Below are 11,137 nucleotides of genomic sequence, written 5' to 3'. Positions count from 1 at the left end.
TAATTGCCAACTACCATTAACTATAGGAAGTCACACATATATATCAAAAGAATAGGTGCACTTAATACTAAACCTACATTTCACTCACACTCACATTCATACAGGACAATGTATACTTCAGGTTGTATTTAGTTGAATTAAACTAACCTAACTACATTTCTATAGACATTTATTACATTTCAAGAAAAGAAAAACTTAGTTTGACATAACAGCAAAAATTTGGTACATGAATAAAAAAAAGATTAATAATGATACATAGGCATGCACAGAAATCTGTTACTTTCAACAATATCAAATAACACATTTCTCGTATAGAGATATTAAAAAATTGGATTACTTTTAAAAAAATCGACAAAACGAAAGACGAAGAGAGAAGGAAAAAAAATCAAAGTTAAACATTAAGCATATTTCAGGTTCAGTACAATGAATACATATCATGGTGAAAAAGAAAAGAAAAAATATAATTGTTTAATTAATCTTAAAAAAAGCACTTTGGTAGCATTTTATTGAGTCTCTGTCCCAAGAGGAGAAATTTCGACAATTTTATGAGTCTTTGTTCTCACGTCGATAGTGGCTCCTTTTTCTACTCTCTTTATTCACTGTGATTGGTGTCCATGAGAGTATTTAATCGTTTGTCTTAACGACAGACAAAAAATTTAGTTTCTTTATATTATATATAAAATTTTCATTTCGTCACTCGACGCACTTGGTATAAAATTTCAAAGTTAATTCAGATTTTAAAAAATATCAAATCCAGTCACAGACATTAGGAACATATTTCCATAATACTATATGATATTTCAATGGAATCAGGTCTTTGGACCTATCTAGGTCCCGTATTCACATTACTAAATTATTAACCAAAATCAGTTCAAATTAAGATCACTGAATTTCTATTTCTAGTATAGATCGTGGGATCAAGAGATTTTAGTCACTGAACTGACGAACGACAAATGGTTATGTTTCCGATCGTAGGGAAGGATTTTCTTCATAGTTTACTGATAGAAGGACTTGTTGGCGGGGCGCACTGTTTCGTAGTTTACTGATTTCACTATGATCTCACAAAATAACTTTGGATAAGGATTAGGGTTTTGTTTTCTTACGACCTGCTACTTGTTACATTTACATGCAACATTTGACATAGTATTAAAAAATTTAATAGTTACAAACATTACTAACAAATCGATAAGGTGTCATTAATTATAAATTACACGGTAATACTTTACATCACAAATAATTGGTCAATGTCGGGTGTCAAAAATCCATGGCAACCTAAAACAACCAGGGTAAATACCGAGCCCTTTACATACATACTCGCATATATATATATATATATTACTCAATGTAATAAATTTCACTTTAATATCAATCTTAGTATTTCGTCGACGTTTAAATTCTACATAACCTTTTTATATTCAATAAGTATTCACACTTGTTTGGCTCAAAATAAACATAAACCCTGACTAACAAAATTCTTTTTTTTCTCATAAGGTTGCAACATTGAACTTTATATGTAAACCCGATAATCAATAATAATTCTCAATTTTACTAAAGATCCGCGTATAAAGAAATAATTGGTGTTATTTAATAAGTTGACATAAGAGGTGGAAATACAACAAATAGAGCAGGCACGTAACTTTTCAAACTATGTAAGTACATATATATAGATGTATATACAGAGAAAGAAGAAATCAAGGTTATTCGAAACTAGTGGGCCCAAACTACTAATACATACACACTATATGACCAATCAATAGAAAGAAAACCAGAAATCAGTCGTCAATGGGTATAATTTGTACGATCGATGAATAACAAGTAAGTTTCAAGGAATCTGAAACCATAGTGTACCTTCTCGTCAGCCCCTCCCATGGTGGATTGAATATCGCGAAAACGGTCCTGAGTCGTGCTGAAATACCTCAACGAATTGTATTCCTCGATGTCTCAGTTAGTACATACGATCGAAATAAGTGATATGAATATTGTATGTTTTCATGAGTTTCAGAACCGGGGGGAGAAAGGTTGAAATTAAAAAAAACCTTTAGTGAAGTAGCAGAAGAAGGATAGGTAAAAAGAGAGGAGACAGAACACTACAACTATGAAAGATAAGTGGTCGAATTTACGTATACAACATACTATAACCAAATATTCTATTTTATGCCAAAAGGGGTTCGGCTTACCAACTAAATAGCCGAAAAACAAGTTTGCAACGTCGAGACGAGTCTGTGTCCTCGATGAGATTTTCGGAAAGACAAAGGCTTTAGGGAAATCCCACCACTCACCGTATCCGGTGAACGCCATTGCAGATCCCGGAATCCAACGGAAGGTTAGAGAAGGCGCTAATTTAGAATTTAAAAAAGAAAAAAGTCATCCCACCTCCCGGAAAACTAAGAGAACCCAGAATAGTAATGAAACTAGAGTAAAATAATAGCTAAGATATCCCTAACTAGTAATTTGCCAAAATAAAAAAAAATTAAAATAAACTAAATTTTGGATCGGTGATTTCAGTGACCAAACATCACCGATGGCTACCCTGCGTAGACATGCCAAAGTCTGGGACGTCGTTAATTTCCACCATCTAATTAAACTAAGAAAGGAAACGAAAATACTTAAGAGGGTCATGGGTCGACGTCCGGGTACGCGATGGGCATAAATATTAATTTAGTAGCGGTTGATTTAATCGGATAGTTCGATCTAAGTTATTAGCTATGTGAACACTGCACAATAGATAAGGTAAGCAACGAAAGAAAATCTTGAAGAGTCAATGAATGTTAAAGGTACAAATGACCAAACCTGTACTTTTCGTTGATCACAGGATATAGCAGTTATTTTTCTTAATTATCATTTCTGTCAACCTTTAAAAGTAATTCCCACATGTTGCTACCCTATCTGTTGAAAGGCTTAAGATCCGGGGCTGTTAATATGAGGTCCTTAAATGCGAAGTAACACACAATTCCCAACTACACTTTACTATTGAAATAGCAAACTCGGTTGGATGAATGTACTGGTGTAGAAGTCAAAACGAGGGAGATTTTCAGCAAAACATATTCATATTCTCATTATATAATATACACTAGGCCTATCCATTTAAATATAGGTGTCATATCATCTTGTTCATTTCACATTATAATCGTATTATTATTATATCGTTACATTTAATTATTATTTACTCATTTCCACACGAAGTAATATTTTACAGACACCCTATTTCATACATTTTACACACAGGCCATACACATATTTATATTACGCACTAATAAATATATAATTATCACAATCTATCGCGCTTAAACTACTACACGATAACATTCATCGAACCACGGACTCTTTGTTTCGCAGCACCCAAATTATATTTACTTCGCAGTTTTGTAAAAAAAAAAAAGTCAGGCGTGCACACACTGAAAGTTAAATTGTCAACGATGATTTTATTTCTGATTTGCTGATAAAACTAAAGCAACAATGTAATTTTTCTACAGCCACGGGAAAAGAGAATTTAATACTACATTTTGAAACAAACAGTAACATCATGTGGGCTATTTATATTAAGAAAATAGGCGTTCTTGATTTAAGTGGATATTTCGATTGCTACTTGACCTAGCAAGCTGTAATTTTCAGAACTACGAGATCTCATGCTATTTCATCAAAACGTACACTCATTTGAACCGAAAACCATGTCCACGGGATGTAATTTAGAAATGAGGGGCAAAAATCAAACAATCTAGATCACTAACTTGGGCAATGACGTAATGTCAACAAACGACTGATTACAGAAAACGAACGCGATGGCGCTGTAGTGGAGACATAATTTACCATGTACTGAAATATATACTTGTACTTATGAATCAGAAATCTAATATTTACTCTCGTTTAGTGTGCTTGAGTTAGACAAATGGTAGTAAACTAACGCATGTGAACTACACTGTCCTAACCGTAGAAATCACGCACTCACACAGAACTACTAACTACACACACCACTATAAATACTACACATAAATACTAACTAAACCAGCACCATTTAATTACATGCATATTGAGGAAAAGTACTCCTTGGTTGGTATATAGAGTTGGCTCTATTAAACTTTAGGGGGCAAAATGAGAAGAGTTAACCCTAGGTCCAATTGACCTGGCCAATTATTTAGAACATGTTTATTAGAATTTGAAGCCCTGGGGGCACATTAACAAAATTTATTGAGGGACCTTTCCCCTGAGAGGGGAAAAGGCCCTAAAACAAACAATAACTAACCCATCCCCCGCTAGAACTGGTTCAATTTGGAAAGAGAAATAGGAGCCCCTTTTTGTTAAATTAAACTGCCATTAGGATGATTAATGTTACAGTTACGAAATCCACTAAACACATGCACTTACTGAATAATAAAAATAAACATATTTACTGTATGCACGAACAAAATACACAAAACAGGTCGTATTGTCCCTAATCCCTAACTGAATTTAAAAGGATCAAAATCACTCTCCTATATTGTCTATCCTATTTGGGCAGCAATATGGCGTCCTAATAAACAGAAATCCGGAATCTGTCTGACATTTCACTGGATTACTTTGAACTGTTTATTTAATAAAAAGTGCATATTTTGGTGCTCCTAAACAGTCGTCAATCTTCTTAACTATTATATTAACTTATATTTTACCTTGATGTAATTAAACTGTCAGTCCAGTTGATGAGCAGTAGTGCTCCTCGACGTGTCCTCGATTATTATGATAACATTGCGCCGAAAACGACAGGGAATGGAAAATTCCACCAATCAGGTCGGAGTCTTCCAGCCGCGGAAATTACAATGCGAATAAAAATTTGGCAAATCCAGATATAACCGGATCTGAAAGTGACTATGGACTAGTGAGAGGGGGTGAGGGAAAGTTTAGTTACCTGGCCAAAATCTACATTGGTCTGAAATTAAGAAAATTTATATCCAATGATGGAACTATGTTTAGGTATGACGTCAGAATGGTAAACCTTGTAACTATTCATCTTGTATATGCGAAAATGGGATTTACAATTAATCAAAATATAAATAAATATATTATTCAGTTAAACTATGATTACTAACGAAACCTTTCGATTCATTACGTTTAATTTGAAGTAAGGAGAATAAATAAATTGTGTAATTAAACCGAAATCAAACTAAAAAAATTACTAGGTACATGGTGCGTAAAAAAAAGTTGCCATTACTTTCAACTGTAATGGTACATTACAGTTTTCCCCGGCCCATTAACAAAATTTGGTTAGAATAACAAAATTTTGCTAATTGGGAATACTAACTACTGATGCTTGTTAATTTAACACACTCATTCATCCCATTTAAACGTTACCAGTCACACTAGGACAATATAGTACGTCTACTTGGGGTATTGTGCGGGTAATTCGCTACGTTTATCATCTGTACAGTTGAAAATCTTTAAATTCCGAAAATTTTGAGTTCCGATACTTTCACCTTTGAGATTGTGCAAAACGGCGCAGTTTTTTAGCAATTTTTTCACGATAAACAGGCCAGTGAAAATATTCATCCATTTGGCGGATTCCTGCTTTATTATTGACGATAAGTTGTGTAATTTTAGCATTACTAGTTGACCTTCTTCCAGAGTAACAGAATGCGTTGACCGTTTACTAGAATTTCGCGAATTTATTTCTACTTCCGTAAATTTAAACCTATTTTCGACGTGGTCTAATTGCTTTGGCCATGGGAACACCTTCCGGTAGTTGTCAAGAGCAGAGTAACTCAGATTGCGTTCCGCCGGCGTGCAACCAATACTTGAACAATAAGAATTATTAAGAAGGTCCTGTATTTTTACAAGATATCTATACCAGGTGGTTTGATCTTCATTACACCATAGCCGAATTAACCTATTGAGCTCTTTATGGCTGCGCTCCGTTATGCTGTTACCCTGAGGTGAATAGCTAGCTGTTTTCTTATGTTTAATTTTGTACTTAGCACAGAAATCCTGCCACAGTTTAGACTGGAACTGTGGTCCCCTCTCACTTAAGAATTCTTGAGGATATGGTAAATGGTGAAAGTATCTTCTCTGTAGTACTGTTATTATTTCTTTGGTATGAGCTTTTCTGAGCGGAAGAAAAGTAACAAAACGAGAGTATATATCTATTAGTGATAAGATATAATAGTATCCCTGGCTAGGTGGTAATTTCCCAATAAGGTCCATCCCCAGAGTCTCAAGGGGTACATTTGCTCTTATGTGATATTCTTGCTGAGCTATGGTTCGGTTTGTGAAATTTGTTTCCGCACATTGAATACAGTTTCGGATGAAATTCTTATGGTAGATTTTTGATTTTTCCAATAAAAGATTGCGCGACAAAGGCGATAACATTTTTGAACTCCAAAATGACCTGTAGAGTGAACAATACTGATAATTTGGTGAATACAAGCCTGAGGTATTACTAAGAGCCATTTTTGAACTCGCAACGGTTTTATGTATACACGACTCCAAAAGTGCATTACCACCTGCAATTCTCGTTTTCCTGCAATAGTAGGCAACCCAAAAAGCTCGGCGGTTGGGTTGGTTGTGAATTCGAAAGGCGCTGGACCAAACCTCAATTTTGTAATAAATATATCAGTGTGGCAGACTGCAAATAAGGGAATAAAACAAATTGTTAAAAATGACAATAATATTGTCATGACAGAGATGGATGACATCAAAAGTTACAAAATGATCTTACTTAAACAGTTCAAAAAAGATGAATGGCAAAAGACACATATCAGAGGAAAACATTTCTCTCCTCACCTCCCAAAAAAAGAATCTCATAAAAAAGAAAAAGTTACATAAAGTTACGTAAGTTTTAATATAAAAGCCCCACTCTATATTGTGAAAGTTGACACCCGAAAGGCAAGAACAACTGAACCAAATCAATGAAATTGTGCACAGATATTGTAGACGTAAAGGGAGGGAATACGAGTTTCGTATTTTCCTGGAAAAGACGGTTGGGTGGGGCACGGACCCCTCCAAACCTTTCATCACGAAATATCAAAACTGCTAATAACAGTATGTCAGAAGTGTGTAAAAGACGTGAATAATTGCAACGGAACATTTTGTATTGAAAATACGCAAAAACTAAAGGAATACGGCCTTTTTAAATTGTCTGCGGAAAAACGGATTTAGGGGCAAAAGCTCCCACCCAAAAGGACCGTGTGTAAGTTCTACTCAAAAATAAAAGTTCTATTTGCCTCGCTTTTTTGCTGTATTCCTATAGATATAAAGGCAACTTCTCAGGAAAAAAATATTTTGATGCATTCAAAGTGAGAGTTATTTTTAGTGTGTGAAATTACGATTTTCCTATGAATAGGAGACTACTAATTTCTGCTACTTTCTAATGCTGTCAATAAATGATTTTTGTGCTATATTTAAGTGATGTAAAACTATGTATCATAAAAGCTTACTCCATTGGGAAAAACGTTGGCCATTTTAAGAGTAAATTAATAATGATGATAGTGAAAACGGTAACTGAGTTTTGTTAACATACGATAATTGTCAGTGTTGCAAGTTTTACAAAATTTATTGCGAAAATCACGTTTTGTCCCGAAATTTTGAGTTTTGCGCTTCTTCCACAAATTGGGCTTGATTAGTATAAGTGTTACCTCGTTCGAATTTACGTTTCTTAAGATTTCCAATGATATATAACTCTTGGTACTATGTGATAAAAGAAGGTGACTAGAGCCGTGAAAGTGTAAGTCACCTTATGCACTTTTGTACAAAGAGGTCAGAAAGTAACATAAGTTATATTTTTTTTCTCGGCTTGTATTGCACCGATTTGTGTCCTTGTTGACTATGATTGAGATAAATATCAAGGACATCTGTTGATGGTGTTTCGTTGGTGTGCAATAACTGTCAGTGTTGCAAACTTCTCATGATTCCTGAAAATATATCTTTTTTAAATAAAAAAGCTATTTTCTTCTTCCTCTTCTAGAAATTTAGCACGATGGGCATATCTGTTATTTACTTAGATTTTCTGTCTTCCAAGCTTTCCAACCATATATAATTCATGGCTTTGTGATAATTAAAATGGTGGCTAGAGGAATAAACATAAAGGGTGACGATTTCCATAAATTCCTTGTCGTCGTCTAAAGATGGCGGACATTTTTCAAAATTGCGGGAAAAGCTACAGTGGGATTTTAGGGGACTTTTAGTATGTTATTCCTGACACATCCCCCTACTTCCATACCAATTTTCAGCTTGTTACTAATTTATTCCTTTCTCAATCCTATCTTTACTGGACTAAAAGTGGTGTTACGTTTCCTTTTGCTGATACAGGGTGTTGAAATTGGGCACCATCTGGCAGTTTAATAGACTGTATTGGAGAGTATTTGGTGGCTGGGAATTGTATTACGTACCATCAGCGTCTCCGAAATGCAGATCAAGATGATCTGGTGTTCCTCCCGAAGGCAAGGCTGTGACCCGAAGGTCCCTGGGCAAGGTGAACCCACGATGGTTTGCCATTGCCTGCAATGAGATGATGACGTCCGAAGGATGGAACCTACAGTTGAACAAGGGATCCGGACATCCTCTGTCCCCACCGGGAATCGAACCTGAGATCCCTTGATTTCACGGCGAAGAGCTTATCCATTCATCCACCGGGGACATATTCTGACAAACAAGTCCATTGTCATATTATGATGTACAGCAGGGTAAGGGGCAAATAATAGTTGAAAACGTCAGTGGTATTATGTTCTGTTTGACCGATCCGGACGTTTGAGGTTGTGTATATGCAAACATTCGCTTCATATTCGCTATCTGTCTGTTGCGAGGCTGCCTCTTTCGAGGGAAGTACAGTAGAAGCGTCACATGGAAATGTTGATTTCTGTAGTAGCTTACTCGTCTTTAGTGACTGCAAGTAGGTGGTGCTCGATTCGTGTGTTGTGCCTACTTCATTGTTCCTGTAAGAAGTTCCAGTTCCTGCATACTTTTGTCCAGTGAGTTTGTTGTTCTGTTTCTCGCGACATTTATGCGAACTTTGTTGTTGTGTACTATTTGGTGTTATTTTCTGGTAGGTTTCGTAGGTATGGAAACGTGTAATGCAAAAGCCATATTATTCATTTCAAAACAATTTGGTGACGTGTGTAACAATGGCTTCCGGTGGAAGCACGAGTAAACATCGGCAATGTTCCGTGTGCGAACTATGGTTTTGAGGGCAAAGAAAGCGCCCGGTGTGTGGAAGTGAGTTCTTACAAGCGGTTAGTTACATGCGTGGGAGCAAAGGTAAGTCATTCCAGTGCTTCGGTCCGTCAACAGTACTATGTACAACATGCTACATAAAGGCAAGTTCTTATGTGAGAAGTGTGCAGAAACAACCAGCAATGGGTAGTCAGGATCGGATCTCAACGTTGAAGATACGTCAACTGTGCCTGTGCACATGAAGGTAAACCTCGCAGAAATTCCTGAAGAACAGTTAGTAATATTCACGGGATTGAACAATGAACAGTTGACTGTGCCGTGCAGCTTTTGTGACACCTTACATAACAGTAGTGTTACAAGCGTAGAAACCAGACTGGGCATGTTGTTGATGAAACTCAGGCATAATCTTTGAAATGACTTTCTGGGAGCAATATTTGGATATCCATGCCAGGGTTCCAGCTTGGGCCCTCAAACTTTATGGGGTAGGGGATGACAAGCTGGTTTTAGTCTTTGACGGAACATACATTTACACCGGAAAATCGACGAACTACACTCTGTATAGTGTGCAAAAAGGACGTCCATTAGTGAAATCCATGATGATCGTTACACCCAGCGGGTACATTATCGACATTGTTGGTCCATTTGTTGGCGTAAATAATGGTGCTAGTATTACAAACTCTATGTTAACCAACACAGCAAATGTTTTAAACCAGCTCTCAACCAGGGGATTGCGTTTTGGTTGATAGGGGATTCCAAGATTCCATGACGGTGTTGGAGGAGGTGGGGATCATTGCAAAAATGCCATGTCTTTTAGAAAAGAGAAAGAAGCAGCATGACTGCCTGGCTGCAAACCAATCCCGTATTGTCACAAAGGGAAGGTAGTGTGTAGAAGCGAAAAATGGCCATCTCAAAATGAAGTACAAAATGTTTAGGGAGAGGGTTCCAATTGCGGCTCTTCCCTACTTACGTGAGTATTTACTCATTGCAGGTGCCTTAGAGAATCAGTTTGCGCTTCCATTGACCAACGATGCACCAGAAAAGTCTGACGAAAGTATTGAAATCATATCACGTTCTCTTTTAACAAACGAACTACAAAAGAAACTACAGACATCCGGTGATATTGACAAACGCTCAGCAGAGATTTTGGAACCGTGTGACGGATCGTCAATTACTGACTTCCCTCGATTCACAGAAGAAGACTTATTCAAAATCACACTTGGAATTTATCAAATCCAAAATGCTCACGCATATGCAGCAGAGCACATGAAATCTGATGGTTGTTTTTCATTGTTCCATTTGCACATCACTCCACACATCCTGAGGTTTAAAATTCAATCTCGACATGTACAGAGTTTGCAGTACACACTTTTCATTGAATATAATCCAGAAAAATGACGAGCCGACGCTATTCTTGGATGGTACTGCAAATGCCCCAATGGAGCTCGTGTTCTCGGATGTTGCTCGCATGTGGCTTCCGTTCTTTGGTAAATTGGTGTTGCTCGTTATGAAACTGTTCATTTTCCAGCTTCGCACCTAAGTGGTATGTTTCTCAACACTACGGACATACACGGTAATGAAGATCCAGGCATGACTTAACTTTGGTTATAAGGAGATCTGCTGCACATTTTGACCACTAATCGTGGTGTTTTCATTCACATCTACGAACAATATTGTCCATTCCCATAGACTTTAGCACTTAGTGATCCTTATGTTTCCGATGTCTTATTTGCGTGTCTGTGTATGTGTGTGTCGGTGTGTGTGTGGGGGGTGTGTGAAACAGACCTAAACACTTTCTTTTAGGCCTATTTCGTAATATTAAATATCATAATATGACAATGATCTTAATTGTAAGATTGTGTTCTCGGCGGATGAATGGATAAGCTCTTCGCCTTGTAATCAAGGGATCCCAGGTTAGATTCCCGGTGGGGACAGAGGAAGTCCGGATCCCTTGTTCAACTGTAGGTTCCATCCGTCAGACGTCATCATCTCATCGCAGGCAATGGCA

Source organism: Thermobia domestica, chromosome 13 (genome assembly GCF_964235325.1).
Source record: "Thermobia domestica chromosome 13, izTheDome1.hap1.1, whole genome shotgun sequence".
NCBI lineage: Eukaryota > Metazoa > Arthropoda > Insecta > Zygentoma > Lepismatidae > Thermobia > Thermobia domestica.
Note: the sequence above shows the minus strand (reverse complement) of the source record.